General features: G+C 42.9%; 1 protein-coding gene and 1 pseudogene across 5 annotated transcripts in view; one reads left to right on the top strand and one right to left on the bottom strand.

The window, feature by feature from the left end:
- Positions 1-15,844, bottom strand: part of ECRG4 (ECRG4 augurin precursor) — a 57,346-nt gene that overhangs the window by 25,294 nt on the left and 16,208 nt on the right. For 2 of the 5 annotated variants that reach the window (XR_010317901.1, XR_010317902.1), the window contains exons 2-5: positions 10,759-10,965; positions 9,245-9,354; positions 8,778-8,843; positions 6,350-6,434 (exon numbers count right to left, since the gene is read on the bottom strand). The exons of 1 other annotated variant lie outside the window; for it this stretch is intronic. The gene's annotated coding sequence lies outside the window, so the exon portion shown is untranslated. Of the gene's footprint in view, positions 1-2,205; positions 2,790-6,349; positions 6,435-8,777; positions 8,844-9,244; positions 9,355-10,758; positions 10,966-15,844 lie in introns of those variants that run through there. 2 more of the 5 variants (XR_010317903.1, XR_010317904.1) reach the window with 2 other exon arrangements.
- On the top strand, positions 9,758-10,103 carry LOC111751539 (small ribosomal subunit protein eS26-like; annotated as a pseudogene).

Here is a 15,844-nt window from a genome sequence, read left to right as displayed (position 1 = left end):
CTCATCATGGTCTTGTAATTGCTTGGGTGGGACTATGCAAATAAGGTAATTATGACTCACCAAGGGGATTGGATAGCTTGCTAATAATGTAAATAAGATGCATGGCACTCACGTGAGGGTGGGACTACCCAAATAGGTGCATGGAATCCTAACGAGGGGATTAGTCAGTTTTGCCATTTCATTAGGCTTAAAGGAGACACCAAGAGAGAGATATTAGGAGCTATAACACAGAAGACACAGAGGGAGAGCTGTAATATTGAAGATGGCAAGAAGCAGTGGCAGGGAAAAAGTGGCAGCAGAACCAGGAGACCCGAAGGAGACCACGGGAGACCTCAGGAGACTGGTAGGAGACTGGAAAGAGCACGATGGGCTTCCTGGCCCAGGAAGCCAGAAAGCTGAGTGCCTTTGAGCAAGGAGGCTTGCTGACACAGTAGGGTGCTTCTGGGCACTTGCTGGAGCTAGTTTTGCTGACCCAAGGAGCTAGAGCTGAATGCCTTCAGGACAAGGCTTACTGATGGAGTGGGGTGCCTCCAGGCTCTTATTGGCAGAACTAAAAGTACTTTGTAAAGTAACACCTGCCCAAGCAGGGCAGAGGCCAGGTCGAGAGGCCAAGGGGCCAATGGCCAGAAAGAGACCCGCCTGCTGGCATGACTGGAAAGAAGCCATCCTGATCGAAGAACTGTTCCTGAGCATTCCTGAACCTGAATTGTAACCTGCTACTTCCCAAATAAGCTCCATAATGATATCGTCTGTGAGTTCTGTGTGGCCATTATGATGAATTATCAAACATAGCAGAGAATCAGAGTGCACTGTGGGAGTGAGAGATGGTGTCAGAATTGGTAAAAAGGGCTGGCGAGAGGAGGTATGTCTGACCTCTGCCTCATAGGAATCAACCTTGGGCCATTGATCTTGAATCTCCTTCCTTCTTGTGAACTTAGAAGAGATCAGATACCTCTGCCACACCATTTTTATAAAAACCCAAAGCAATAACTCAAACAAGTGGACATACATTTCAGTTTTATATAGGGAACCTGCAGCTCCATGGGTACTAGATACCAGCCTTAGGGCCTCCAGACCAGAGCCAGACACCAGCTTTCAGAGAGGAGGCCCTGAAGTATGCCCTGGCCACAATCTCATTAGCCCAGGAGCTGGGCAAGGCTGGCCTGCAGCTAGGCAGAGATGGGTAGGCTGAGGCCAAGAGGAACATCAGGCTCCACAAGCACCTGAACTATTTCTTGCTCCATCAGTGGCTCAAAACTGTCCATTCAAGGGAAAATAGGCACAACCCAAACAAGGCAAAGTCATAGAAATTTCCTAGACACATCCGAACACCTTGAGGGACCAAGTTACTGGAGCTGAGGGTTGGGGCCATTGTCTCAGGGGACATCTAGGTCAATTGGCATAGCATATTTCATAAAGAAAACATTCTACATCCTACTTTGGTGAGTAGCATCTGGGATCTTAACAGTTTGTGAGCAGCCATCTAAGATACATCTATTGGGCCCATCCCATCCAGAGTGAAGGAGAATGAAGAAAACTAAAGACACAAGGAAAATATTAGTCCAAAGAACTAATGGACCACATGAACCACAGCCTCTACCAGCCTGAGCCCAGAAGAACCAGATGGTGCCTGGCTACCACCACCAACCAATCTGACAGGGAAAACAATATAGAGGGTCCCGGACAGAGCAGGAGAAAAATTCAAATTCATACACACACAAAAAAAGACTAGACTTACTGGTCTGACAGAGACTAGAGGAACCCCCAGGACTACCCTGCTAACTCAGAACTGAAGCCAATCCCAAAGTCTGTCTTTCAGCCAAAGATTAGACAGGCCTATAAAATAAACAATAACACATGTGAGGAATGCGCTTCTTAGTTCAATCAAGTATAGGCAACACCTGTCCAAAAGCAAATACGAGAAAGCAGGAAGGGACAGGAAAATTGGACAAATGGGCACGGAGAGCCCAGGGTGGAAATAGGGAGGGTGCTGACATATTGTGGGATTGCAACTAATGTCACAAAACAATTTGTGCATAGAATTTTGAATAAGAAAATAAGCGCAAAAAAAAAACTTGCTCTTCAGCTTTGGATGGATATGTCTAGTCCCAAAGTAGTGACACCACTTCTGTGGCTCTTAGGGCATTGCTGCTTTCCAATTTGGCAGGTCATTGAGCCCTACTTAGCTCTATCCTGAGCTTGTTCTTCGACAACAAAGTGCAGACAGCATCTGCAATGACCCCCAGAGGTCTCCCAGAATGGTTTGGTTGTTTTTCTTTCTTCGTTTTTAAAAACCTTCTTTCAATTTGTTTGTGTTTTTCATTTTATGTTTATTTTGTTAATTATTGTGCAGAGTTTTAAGGTAGCCATGTAAACGCAGGGCCAGCCCATGATTAGAGTGAAAATAAGTGTACTTCGAACTTGCTCCGCTCGCTACCTCTCATATTACCATCAGAGATTCATTTCTTCTGTTAAGGTGGCGTATCTCCAAGAGGCTTAGTTTAAATCAGAATATTTTTGATGAAGTAATAACAATAAAAGAGCCACCCTTCATTCAGGAGGAAAAAGTACTAAAAAAGCAGCAATAGCAACACGGCTTACGTTGAGCACTTCATCCAGTCAGCGACTGCAGAGCCAACCAGTTGCCATTCAGTCGATTCCAACTCGTGGCGATCCCATGTGTGTCAGAGCAGAGCTGCGGTCCAGAGGGTTTTCAGTGGCTGATTTTCCAGAAGTAAACAACCAAGGCTTGCTTCTGAGGTACCTCTGGGTGGACTCAAACCCCCAACCTTGCAATTAGCAGACGAGTGCGTTAACCGTTAGTATAACACAGGGACTCCCAACAATTGTACAGGCAACCGTTATATTCAAAGGTCTGCTCCAGGTAATCTAAAGCCTCTGGTTTAAATGGTACTTTACAATTAATTTCCAGTTTAATCCTTCCCAGATTCTGCAGGGCAGGCAGGAATAGAGTCCCTATTTTATGGCTAAGGAAGCTGAAGGTCAGAGATTGTGACTTGCTCCCTGAGCAGTTTTCATGAGCATCTGAAGTTTTCTCACTCTCAGTCTGATACTCTTAATACTCTACCCTTGCAGTCTGCGTTTTTCAATTGTCCGGAGAGCAAGACCCTGGGCTAGGCAGTATCCACAGGAGGGTTTAAGACCCCATTCCTGTCCGCAGAGGGCTGTCCGTCCAGTTGGGGAAGCAGAACACAGACATTAAAATGACAAGTAGCTGAAGACTGTAATTAGATTTTGCAAGCAGGTTGCAAGCCGTCCCAGAACTGGCATTTTAAGGACTGCAACATCAAGGTTAGCGTTATTAGAAACAACAACGATTAAGACTTGCCAAAGTGATTTATAGTTTACAAAGCACCTTCGCATAGAGTTCCTTCTTTCAAACTAATAGTTCGGGGATGAGACCATTCCTCTCTGCCAAAACCTGTCTCTCCATTTTAAGGCTCTGCTTTAGACTCTTGTCTCCCCCAAGGTATTTACTCAGGAGGCTTCCTTTCCCCTTCCATAGGTATAATGCCATTCGTGTCATATTAGCATATCAGTTTAAAATCGTTTAGGTATTTCCTTTGTGAGAGTTAGACTTTGCTCTAGGCTTTATTTTTACCGTGTGTGTGTGTGTGTGTGTGTGTGTGTGTGTGTTTTAAAGTCATTTTTCATGTTGCATTATTAGAATCTGTAAGCTTTGGATATATGCCCATGAGTCATTATTACTGCCTAACCGGTGAATCTCAAGCTTGGAGAGTTGGCTGGCGATGAAGGGAGGGGTGGAGCAAACTTTGTTGTTGAACAGCCTCCAGATCTGAGGTTGGAGGAGTTTGTTAACAGAGGTGGTTCCCAGAACTCTTTTCTGTCAATGCTCTTTCTACTTTGAGGGTCTCAGGAGCAGGGGTCTCCTGCCCCAAGGCAGGTATCACAGGACACAGCCACATGAGGGTTTTGTTATGGATTGAATTTTGTCCCCCCAAAATATGTGTTGTAAATCCTAACCCCTATATCTGTGTGGATGGAGCCTTGGTGGCACAGAGGTTAAGAACTCAGCTGCTAACCAAAAAGTCAGCAGTTGGAACCCACCAGCCACTCCTTGGAAGCCTATGGAGCAGTTCTACTCTGTCCTGTAGGGTCACTATGAGCCAAAATCTACTCAAAGGCAAATGGTTTTTATACCTGCGCAATCTCATTTGGGAATAGAGTTTGTTACTTTAAGGAGGTCATATCAATGCAAGGTGGGTCTTAAACTAATCACTTTTGAGATGTAAAAAGAACAGATGAGGCAGAGAGAGAAGGAAGCACAGATGGGGGAGATAGATGCCAAGTGAAGAGAGCCAAGAAACCAAGGAACCGAAGCTGAAAAGAGACACGGACCTTCCCCCGAGACGACACAGAGACGAAGCTTTCCCCTGGAGCCAGAGCCCTGAATTCAGACTTCTAGCCTCCTAATCTGTGAGAAAATAAATTTCCATTTGTTAAAGCTGCCCACATGTGGTATTTCTGTTACAGCAGCACAAAGAATCTACGACAGGCTCCCGTTGGCAGCTGTGGGTGAGCAGTTACTTTCCTTCACACCTCCAGATAGGCCCTAGGCACCAATCCCTGGAAACAGCCCTGAGGGCTTTTTCTTGCTTTCTCAAGCCTAAAATGGAGTCCAATAACATCTGCATTTTAATGACTTCATTGAAGTATAATTGAAATACAATAAACTGCACATATTTAAAATGTGTAATTCAATGAGTTTCGACAAGTGCCTGTCAGAGTTCCTGCGTCCCCTGGTAAGCATCCCCTTCTATACTTCATGACATGTTCCATCACCAACCACTAACCCCCTATTCTTTATCTGCTAACCACAGCTTATGGATCACCAACCACTAATGCCCTACTCTGTATCTGCTAACCACAGCTTATGGATCACCAAGCACTAACCCCCTACTCTGTATCTGCTAACTACAGCTTATGGATCACCAACCACTAACCCTTATTCTTTAGTTGCTAACTAGAGCTTACAGAACCAAGCCTTATTTCTTCACTGATACCTGCCTTACTGAATACCTTGGAGAAAAAAGACAAGTACAACATAATCCATATTTCAAGGACCTAGAATCTTCTGTGTCCCCCTACCAGCTTTCCAGCACACTCCCTAGCCCCTACCCACAGTAGCCACGGCACTTCACTTTTTGCCTTCTCTACTCCCTTTGCACCACCTTCTCTTTCGATATAGTAACCAGTCCTAATAATACAAATTCATAAAAGGAAAATACTGTGTCTCAGACTGTTGATTTTTAGTGCTATAGAAAAAAAAAAAAAAAAAGAACGCTGTCATTACCAGCAATGCATTATGGGTAGGTGAAGGTTGTCTTTTGTAGATAGGAATGCCTGTAGGTTTTCAGAGTGGGATAGGTTCAGAAAGGTCACAGATCCTGACTTGCTGGCAGGTACTGCCTCTGAGGATGTTGACTTTGAGGCATGGTACCCTTTCCTGGCCCTAAATAGTGCTAAGCTACTGAGGAGGCCAAAAAGCCAGCTTTTCCTCTTTCCCAGCACTATCTTCACGAGCTGCAGCAATGTTATAAGTATTTGCTTATCCCTCATTGTCATGGTGGGCTCTGCTGACCTCTCTGTCCTTCACCAACTAGCCCATGAGACCCTGGGCTTAGAGCCTGTGCCAGCTAGTCTCCAAAGATGGCCACTCTCTGTTCCTCTCCTTCCTGAGGCATGTGCCATTCCTCCCTTTAGATCTGGGCTGGTCTAGTGACTTCTTATAGCCAATAGCAGGAGTCAGAAGACTATGATCCTCAGGTCAAATCTGGCCCATGGTCTGTTCTTATAAATAAAGTTTTATTGGAACACAGTCATCCTCATTTTTTTAAGGCAGCTTTCAAGCTACAATGGCAGAGATGAGTGGTTGTGAGAGAGACCATATAACCTGCAAAGCTAAAATATTTATTATGTGGCCCATCACAGAAAGAGTTTGCCTACCCCTGCAATAGAACACAGTGGAAGTGACGTTCTGAGACTTCCCAACTCAGGTCTTAAGAGAATTAGCAGCTTCCCTGTCTTCTCTCTTGGAAGTCAGTTGCTGTGTAAAAGGTTCCAGCTATGCTGCCAGGGAGAGGTCACATGGAAAGTGCCATGTTGGGTGTCTCTTCCCCAGCTGAGCTCCCAGCAGAATGAAGCCACATGATTGAATGCAGGTGAGAGAGGCCAGCGACAGAGCCACCCAACTGAGCTGCCCAACTCACAGAAATAGTGAGAAGTAATAAATTGTCATTGTTTATGCCATTAAGTTTAAGGTAGTTTGTTATTCAGCAATAGATAACCAAAACAGCACCCTTCTCACCTGACTGCTACTGCAGAGCTAAGCAACGCCGTTGGGGCAATGTCCTAGGCACAGGACCACTGAGGAACATCTGCGGGGTGGAGTCCTAGGAAGAGAGAAGGAGGATAAAGATGATGTTCAGAAGATGGGGAGGAGAAGAAGGTAGGAAAAGGTTTGGAAGGACCTGTGGAGAGAGTGGGTAATAGACACAGAAGGCAGGAAAAGTTTTGGGAGGACCTGTGGAGAGAGTGGTTAATAGACACAGAAGGCAGGAAAAGGTTTGGGAGGACCTGTGGAGAGAGTGGGTAATAGACACAGAAGGCAGGAAAAGGTTTGGGAGGACCTGTGGAGAGAGTGGGTAATAGACACAGAAGAAAGGAAAAGTGACCAGAGCAGAAACATGTTAGTTGAATGAGTGAGCAGTTGTGGACACGTGTGGGTGATACGGACGGGGGGAGGGTGTGAGTGTACATAGAGAGGAAAGCCTCAGGAGTGCAGACTTTTTAACAAACTGTAGAAATTCACATTTCAGTTCTGACGAAGATGGCTTTTAAAAATGTTTAAACAACATAACATGTGTAACAGGCAGTTTTAGCTTCTAGGCTGTTAGGCTGGCATCTTTCTTCTGTAGAATTCTGCTCTTTGAGGAATCTAGGTATAGTTTCAAATTTTTTTGTGTGTGATAATAACATGTCATTTAATGCAATAAAAAACTTCAAACCAAATAAACTCAATGAAATTTCAAGAATCACACAGCTAGCCAAACCAACAAAATTTTGGCCTCATGACTGATCCCTGTCAACTGGTCATGAGTGCAGCTCCCAGATTCACACTGAACAGTTTCATAGTGATCTCAGCCCTCAAAAGAGACTATTTCAGTCCCTGACTACCTGAAGTGCTTTGGTCTCTCAGCCTAATGAACTCCAACCTGTAATTTTCATATTGGTATTTTGTGACATCGTTCTTTATTCCAGTATTTAACAGCTTGTTTATTTTTCTGGAAACCCTGGTGGCGTAGTCGTTAAGTGCTATGGCTGTTAACCAAAAGCTTGGCAGTTTGAATCCACCAGGCGCTCCTTGGAAACCCTATGGGGCAGTTCTACTCTGTCCTGTAGGGTCGCTATGAGTTGGAATTGACAGCAATGGGTTTGGGGTTTTGGTTATATTTCTACCATGAGCATTGATTCCAGTAGCAGTTGCTTATGCTTCCTGCTTCAAATATTGGTACAGCATTTTTCTCCAAAATTTAGTTTATACCTTGTTGCCATTGAGTCGTTTTGATTCATAGTGATCCTATAGACAGAGTAGAACTGCCCCATGGGGTTTCCGAGGAGTGGCTGGTGGGTTTGAACTGCCAACTTTTGGTTAGCAACTGATTTCTTAACCATGAGCCACTGGGGCTCCAATTAAATAATAACCATATCAAAATGATATTGCGTAAGAAAAACCATAGAAAGTCTGTGATCAACCAAATTTGGATTAATGGCCCAGACAAAAACAAGCAAGTGCACATCTTGCCACATGTTAAGAAGAGTTGGTGTGTCTACCCAGCACTGACCCACTAGTATTCCCCTTCGTGGAGTCCCTGAATAGTATCAACAGTTAATGTGCTTGGTTGCTAGTTGAAAGGTTGGAGGTTTGAGTCCACCCAGAGGTGACTTGGAAGAAAGGTCTGGTGATCTATTTCTGGAAAAAAAAAAAAGCCATTGAAAACCCTATGGAGCACAGTTTTACTCTGACACGCGTGGGGTCACCATGCGTCAGACTTAACTCAACAACAACTGGACTGAATTCCCCTATCCTTCTTCTAAGGAGCTCTGGTAGTACAATGGTTAAGTACTCAGCTGCTAACCAAAAGGTAGGTAGTATGAACCCACTCAGCAGCTCCATCAGGAAAGACCTGGTGATCTGCTCTCGTAAAGATCACAGCCTAGGAAATACTAAGGGGTGGTCCTGCTCTGCCCCACAGCGTTGTTATGAGTCAGAGTTGATTCAATGGCACCCAACAACAACAAATCTTCCTTCCATCAAGAACTCCCCTTCTGTTCCAAACATATGCTTTCCCCTTTTAGGTGGCTTGCTCTCCAGCCTACAGGTGATGGGCCCAGGGCTGGACATCTGACCCAAGCTGCACCAATGGGTCCCTTCCCTGAGATACTCGGACCTGTGATCGATGAGAGCACTCAGTCAGTGTGGCTGAAGCTGTAAGGGGTGAAGTCCAGGTATAGTTACCAGCTGCGCTAGCCAACATGTAAAGAAAGCCAGTCTTCAGAGGGGGAAAAGCATGAAGTCAAGTGAAGAAAAGCAGAGATGAGAGATGGGACATCTGAGAGATTCTGCTGGTCCCTGAGGCCCTACTGTGCCCAGCAGCTTCCTGATCCTATGTGAGATAACCCATGAACTTTCCAATAAGTTGCTTAAATTAGTTCAATAGGACTTTGATACTTACAACTCGAAGAGGCCTGAGAGACCAAAATTTCCCTAGAGATGGGCTATTCACCATTCAACACCTCACCTGCGAAAGTATAAAAATAATAGAGGTCATCCCACAGTGGTCTCTTTTGTAGTGCACATTTTCGTCCTTGGGCCAAAACCATTTTGCATTTCCTGTCTCACACCCACAGAGACCAGCATCTGGGCGGTTTCAGACACTCTGAATAGCATATAGTCAGTAGTGCTGGAACCTGACTGTGAAAAATAAGAGAATCAATTTCCATTAATAAGAAGCAACAAGGCTCCTCATTGAATGGCTGGGGCCTTCGTATAATGTCAACGTTAATGTACTTTATACACATCAGGGAGGCCTCCCAGGAATTGTCCCTACACCCTCACCATCGTACAGGCCTGCATGGTGGGGCTCAAGATCTAACTTGCATGTAATTAGCAGTTCAGCCTGCTCTGAGACTATGTACGTACATCTCATGTTGATTATAGCCAGCACTTTGGTTTCTTCTATTAGTTGCTTTTTGTATGGAGCAAGTCACGTTTGGCACAGCATGAAAAAGAGCCATAAACATTCAAATACTCTGCAAGAAGAAAATAAATTCCAGAGGATAAATGCCTCCTCTCAACCCCGGTAGCTCAGTTAGCCACCCTGCCTCTGGTTTTGACAGAGATTTCAAATAAATTTCTTCGGTATCTTTGGTGGAATTTTAGAAAAATAAACATATGCTAAAATTTGCTCTGTTTATAAACAATCTCCTTCAGTCCCATAGAAATCTAGTATCTAAGTAAACTGTTTATTTAGTTGGCCTAAGATTAATAGTCAAACGTTTAATGAAAAGGATTCTGGGTAGAAATCACTGACCATGGGTGTGAGTGAAGCTAATTAGACAAAGCTTTGCTATAATTTTTTTTTTTTTTTTCTGGTCCAGCTTTCATTTTTTCATTAAAATTCCTGATGATGGCTCTCGGGTCCTCGCTTCAAAGATGACAAAGAAAAGGAACAACGATGGTTGCGCCAAAAAGGACCATGACCACATTCATCCTATTCTCTGCAAGGACTGTGCCTGCCACCTGCCCAAAGACCAGGCCCTTAAGTTTGTAATTGGAAACATAGTAGAGGCCAAAGCCATCAGGGATATTTCTGAAGCCAGTGTCTTCACACACACGTGCTTCGGAAGCTGCATTATTGTGTGAGCTGTGCCGTTCACAGCAAGGTGGTCAGGAGCTGCTCTGTGAAGCCCTGAAGGACAGAACACCCTCACCCCCATTTAGACCTGAGGCACTGCCCAGATGTCCACCAAAAGCCGTGCAGGGGTGGATTACCCGATGAGCAAGATACACACGGATTTTCCTCTGCTTACTTACTAATCTGTAGAGCACAATTTCATCTGTTTTTCACCCATCTAACTCATTTGAAATTGTGCACTACAGATTAGTAAGTAAGCACAATTAAGCCCATATGTACCTTCCCCTGGTGGCTTAGTGGTTAAGAGGTTGGCTGCTAACCAAAAGGTTGGCAGTTTGAATCCACCAGCCGCTCCTTGGGAACTCTGTGGCGGCAGTTCTGCTCTGTCCTGTAGGGTTGCTGTGTGTTGAAATCCACTCAACAGCAATGGGATTGGGGATTTTTGGTTTTTTTTTTTTGGTACCTTGCTTACTGTAAATCCGTGTGTGGCTTGCTTACTGGTTAATCTGCCCCTGCATGTAAGGACTGGAGTCCCTAAAGGCTGAAAAAAGCTAATCAGAAGCAAAATAAAAAGGAAATTATACTAAAAAAAATCTTGATGATGACAAAACGGCAAAGAGCCCATGAAAGAAGGTTTCAGTCACCAACCCTGTTGCCTCGTAGCCAGTTATTACCGCCAACAAGACAGAGGCGTTCAATTGTGCCAAGTACATTAGATGTTCAAACAGTTGGGAAATTATTCAAACATCAGTTATTAAAGTCATCTAGACTGTGCTTTACAGATAAACCTCCCACTCACCTTCTTGCCTGGAGAACTGGGAGGATTTTAAGCTTGTTAATTGACATAATCAACTCCATATCAAACAAGAATGGCAAAATAGCTGCTTCCAGGGCTACCATGTCGAGCTTTCGAATGTACTATTAAAATTACCACACTCATTCAAACAGTTGGCTTGTTTTTTGATACACTCTGTCAGGTTGATTGTTCTTCAAATTCAGTACCAGTCTGAAAGAGACACAGATGAAGAAAGCAATGTAGAAGCTCCAGTGGAGACCAGTCCCCAAAATAACCCCTTTAACTTTTTCCCTCCCTTGCCTGCAACTCCAACCAGAAGCCATTTCCTTGGGTTTCCTACTCATTGACCCTCCCCTTTCCAGAGTAATTAGGTATGGCAGAGAGGCCACACATTAAACCACAATCAATAATTTCCCTTGAAGGCCAATCTTATTTTCTCCGTTGTGGTCATAGCTAGGAATAACTGGCATGGAGAATAGTTCAACTTTACAAGAAGGAGAAAAGAAAGATTGGAAAGACAGCACCTTGCTTAGCCCCAGCTAGAGGCTGCTAATGGGAGGTCTGAACCCCAGGGAAGAACTGAGGAACTGAAATCTAGTGTCAGGGGAACCAAGAGAACAAGGATATCATAGGAGGCAGAGAGCTTTTATAAGTAGATGGGAGGGTACCACATTCTCTTCTTTATTTTCTCCGTGACCACTTCCAGTGAGACGGAAGTGGGGGAAAAGGACATATGGATGAAGATCAGTGAATAAATAAATACAGGCAAGTAAAAACAGCCACCACTAAATATTGTCAACACTGAGCTAGGGAAAGCATAAGGAAAGAACACAGCATCAAGAGCCAAAAGATGAAGCAAAACCAAAAAAACCAACCAACCAAACAAATAAAACCAGAGCAGAGATTCAAGGAGTAGGAAAGTGTGGGACGGGAACATAATCAGTAAATAAGCCCTGAGCAGCAAAATGCTTGTCATCAAAATCTCCGTTATGGAGTGAACCAAAACAGGATTGCAATCACTTTCACCTTGGCCGTTGCAGGCAAAAGCCCAAAGGTGTTTAGGGTGGAATGAGCAGGTTTCAATCAAATACTTGTTATTGTACAAGTTTTGTGCAGAAAGAGTACTGTACTGGAACACTGTTAATATTCCATCACAAACGAACACAACAACACCAACCTATCTTCATGAGAGAGCTTTTTATGTAACAGAAATTAAAACAGAAAAATTGTGTTGGCAAGTGGGTTATGACTGTTACATAGAGATGCTCATCCCCTAAGTTTTTCAAGGAGCTCAAAGCAATCAAAATGTTCAAAGAAGTAATTTTAAACATTAATGTGTTTTCACATCACAATTAATCCATAAATACTTACTGTCCCATGTGACCTGGCATGGTGGATTGTATGTGGGGAGGATCTCAAATATTTCTCTGTCCTTGAGAATGGGGCTGTGGGACTAAGAGACTGCTCAAGCTATGGCCCTTATATTATAAAATGCTACAGGTACCTATGCTTCCAGCATGATGAGATAACTGGTACAGAACCCCTGCTGTAAGAAACAGAAAACTGGACACGATGTAGGAAACAATCCTTTACAGACATTGGACAACAACCAGCAAAAGACTGTGATCCCCAACCAAAGGGAAACAAATGAGGTGAGGTCTACGATCACCCTGGTGTTTTGGTTTGGAAGCCTTCTCCAGAATGTGAAACAGGAAGGGGGACCTAAGCAAAAGACAGCAGTCTCGCTGACATGAGCAGACAGACATTAAGGTTTGGTGAAGATGAAGTGGTTGGAGTACTGAAGAGGAGGGAACGGCACAATAAAAGAGCTAAAAAAAAAAAAAAACTCTGCATTGGGGTTCTCTCGAGTCCTTTGCTGACTACTAAGTGTACACACGGGAGGTGAAACTTCTTGGGACTGGGCAGTGAGCTAGCAGGGAGTTAGAAGTTGGAAAGTTCACAAACCTTGCACAGGACTTAGAGACATTTGCACTAGGACCAGCCAAAGTAAAGAGAGGTCACTGAACACTTGGGGCACTCAGTAGGGACCCCTGATATGTTCTGTGTTAGTAGCAGGACTAAACAAAGCCCAAGCAAAAAGGCTACATGAGACCTACAGTAACAATGCTTAAAAACAAGCCTGAAAAGAATCAAACTGGTCTACAAGTAATTAAAGTCTTGCCCAAGTAGAACCCAACACTCTTTAGAGGAAGACAGCAAAATCCCGACATTTGACAGAAGAGCATCAAATCAAAATCACTAGGTAAGTGAAGAAGCAGGAATGTGGCCTATAATTAGAAGGAAAAAAAATCAGCCTATAAAAACAGAGTTAGGAATGTCAGAGAAAATGGTGGAACTGGCACATGAGAGCTTTAAGGCAGCTATTATAATTTAAAGGAATACATGAACATAAAAAGAGATAGAAGACCCATGTAAAATATAAAAATATCAAAGAAAATTGATAGTTTATAAAGCAAAAATAACAATGTATTGTGGGGTTTATAACATATGAAGAAGTAAAATGTTAGGCAACCACAGTCCGAACAGGAGGCGGGAAATGGAAATCTATTGTTGAAAGAGTCTTGACACTACTTGTAAAGTGGTGATTTATAGTGTCAACACAATCCTAATCAAAACCCCAGAGGACATTTATGTAGAAATTGATTAGTTGATTCTAAAAGTTATGGGGTCATGCAACCAGACCCAGGAAACCAAAAACAGCAAGAAATTGATGACTTCTCCTACCTGAGTTCAGGACCTTTTGCAAAGCTACAGTAAGCAAGTCAGTGTGGTATTGGTATAATGGTAGATATCTTGATCAATGGAACAAAATGAGTGTCCAGGAATAAACCAACACATACACGTTGATTTTCAACAAAGGTACCAAGATAATTCAACGGAAAAAAGAATAGTCTTTTCAACAAATAGTTCCAGAATAATCAGTTATTCATAGGGACAAAAATCAATATACAAAAGTTACCTCAAAATGGATAAAATGGATAGCAGTCCTAAATAAAGAATGAAAACCGTAAAATGTTCAGAAAAAAAGGAGGACAAAATCTTCAGGACCTTTGGGTCAAAAAGTCTTAAGCATAAGTCAAAAAGCATTAACTATTGAAAAAATGATAAATTGGACTCCATTAAAATAAAAAATAATTTTTATTATTGTACTTTAGATAAATGTTTACAGAACAAATTACCTTCTCATTAAGCAATTATTACACATATTGTTTTGTGACATTGGTTAACAACCCCACGACATGTCAACACTCTCATTTTCTTGACGTTGGATCCTCTATCACCAGCTTTCCTGTCCCCTCCTGCCTTCTAGTCGTCCTTGCACCTGGACTGGTGCACCTCTTTAGTCTCGTTTTGTTTCATGGGCCTGTCTAATCTTTGGCTGAAGGGTGAATTTCAGGAGTGACTTCATTACTGAGCTAAAAAGGTGTCTGGGGGCCATATTCTCAGGGTTTCTCCAGTCTCTCTCAGACCAGTAAGTCTGGTCTTTTTTTTTTTTTTTTTTGAGAGTTAGAATTTTGTGCTACATTATTCTCCAGTTTTGCTCAGAACCCTCTATTGTGATCCCTGTCAGAACAGTCAGTGGTGGCAGCCGGGCACCATCTAGTTGTGCTGGACCCAGTCTGGTGGAGGCTGTAGTACTTGTAGCCCATTAGTCCAAACATTAGTCATTTGGACTCGTCATTCCCTTGTGTCTTTGGTTTTCTTCATTCTCCCTTGCTCCTGAAGGGGTGAGACCAGCAGAGTATCTTAGATGGCCGCTCACAAGCTTTTAAGACCCCAGAGGCTACTCACCAAAGTAGAATGTAGAACATTTTCTTTATAAACTATGTTATGTGAATTGAGCTAGTTGTTCCCCAAGACCATAGTCCCCACAGCCCTCAGCCCAGTAATTTGGTCCCTCAGGGAGTTTGAATGTGTCTATGGAGCTTCCATGGCCTTGCCTTGGACAAGTTGTGCTGGCTTCCCCAGTATTGTGTACTGTCTTACCCTTCACCAAAGTTACCACTTATCTATTGTCTACTTAGTGTTTTTTCTTTTCTACACCTCCCCTCCCTTGTAACCATCAAAGATTGTTTATTTTTGTGTGTAAACCTTCTGCTGAATTTTTGTAGTAGTGGTCTCATACAGTATTTGTCCTTTTGTGACTGACTTACTTCACTCAGCATAATGCCCTCCAGATTCATCCACGTCGTGAGATGCTTGACAGGTTCATCATTGTTCTTTGTCATTGCAAGGTACTTCATCGTGTGTATGAGCCATAGTTTGTTTATCCATTTATCTGTTGACAGGCATCTGGGTTGTTTCCATCTTTTTTGCTATTGTGAACAATGCTGCAGTGAACATGGGTGTGCATATGGCTATCCGCGTGACAACTCTTATTTCTCTAGGATATATTCCTAGGAGTGGGATTGCTGAATCATTTGGTATTTCAATTTCTGACTTTCTAAGGAAGCACCATATCATTTTCCAAAATGGTTGTACCATTTTGCATTCCCACCAGCAAGAGTTCCAATCTCCCCGCGGCCTCTCCAACATTTGTTATTTCTTATTTTTCTTGTCAATACTGCTGGGGTGAGATGGTATCTCATTGTGGTTTTGATCTGCATTTCTATAATGGCTAGTGATCATGAACATTTGCTCATGTGTCTGTTGGCTGCTTTAATAGCTTCTTTGATGAAGTGTCTGTTCATTTCCTTTGCCCATTTTTTAATTGGATTATTCATCTTTTTGTTGCAGAGGTATTGGGTTTTCTTGTAGGTCTTAGAACTTAGGCCTTTGTTGGATTTGTAATAGCCCAAAATTTTTTCTTTCCCAGTCTGTATGTTCTTTTTTTTTTACTCTTTTGGTGAAGTCCTTTGATTAGTGTAAGTGTTTAATTTTTAGAAGATCCCAGTTATCTAGCTTATCTTCTGGATTTTGTTTTGTTAGTTATGATTGTGTCCTGTTAATGCAGTGTGTTAGGGCCTCTAGCATTGATCCTATTTTTTTCTGTGTTCTTTATAGTTTTTGTTTTTATATTTAGTCAAAACATATTAAGATGATGAAAAGGCTCCAAGATTAAGAGAAA

This window comes from Loxodonta africana, chromosome 15 (genome assembly GCF_030014295.1).
Source record: "Loxodonta africana isolate mLoxAfr1 chromosome 15, mLoxAfr1.hap2, whole genome shotgun sequence".
In the NCBI taxonomy this organism is placed as follows: Eukaryota; Metazoa; Chordata; class Mammalia; order Proboscidea; family Elephantidae; genus Loxodonta; species Loxodonta africana.
Note: the sequence above shows the minus strand (reverse complement) of the source record. Positions and strands in the feature narration are given on the sequence as shown.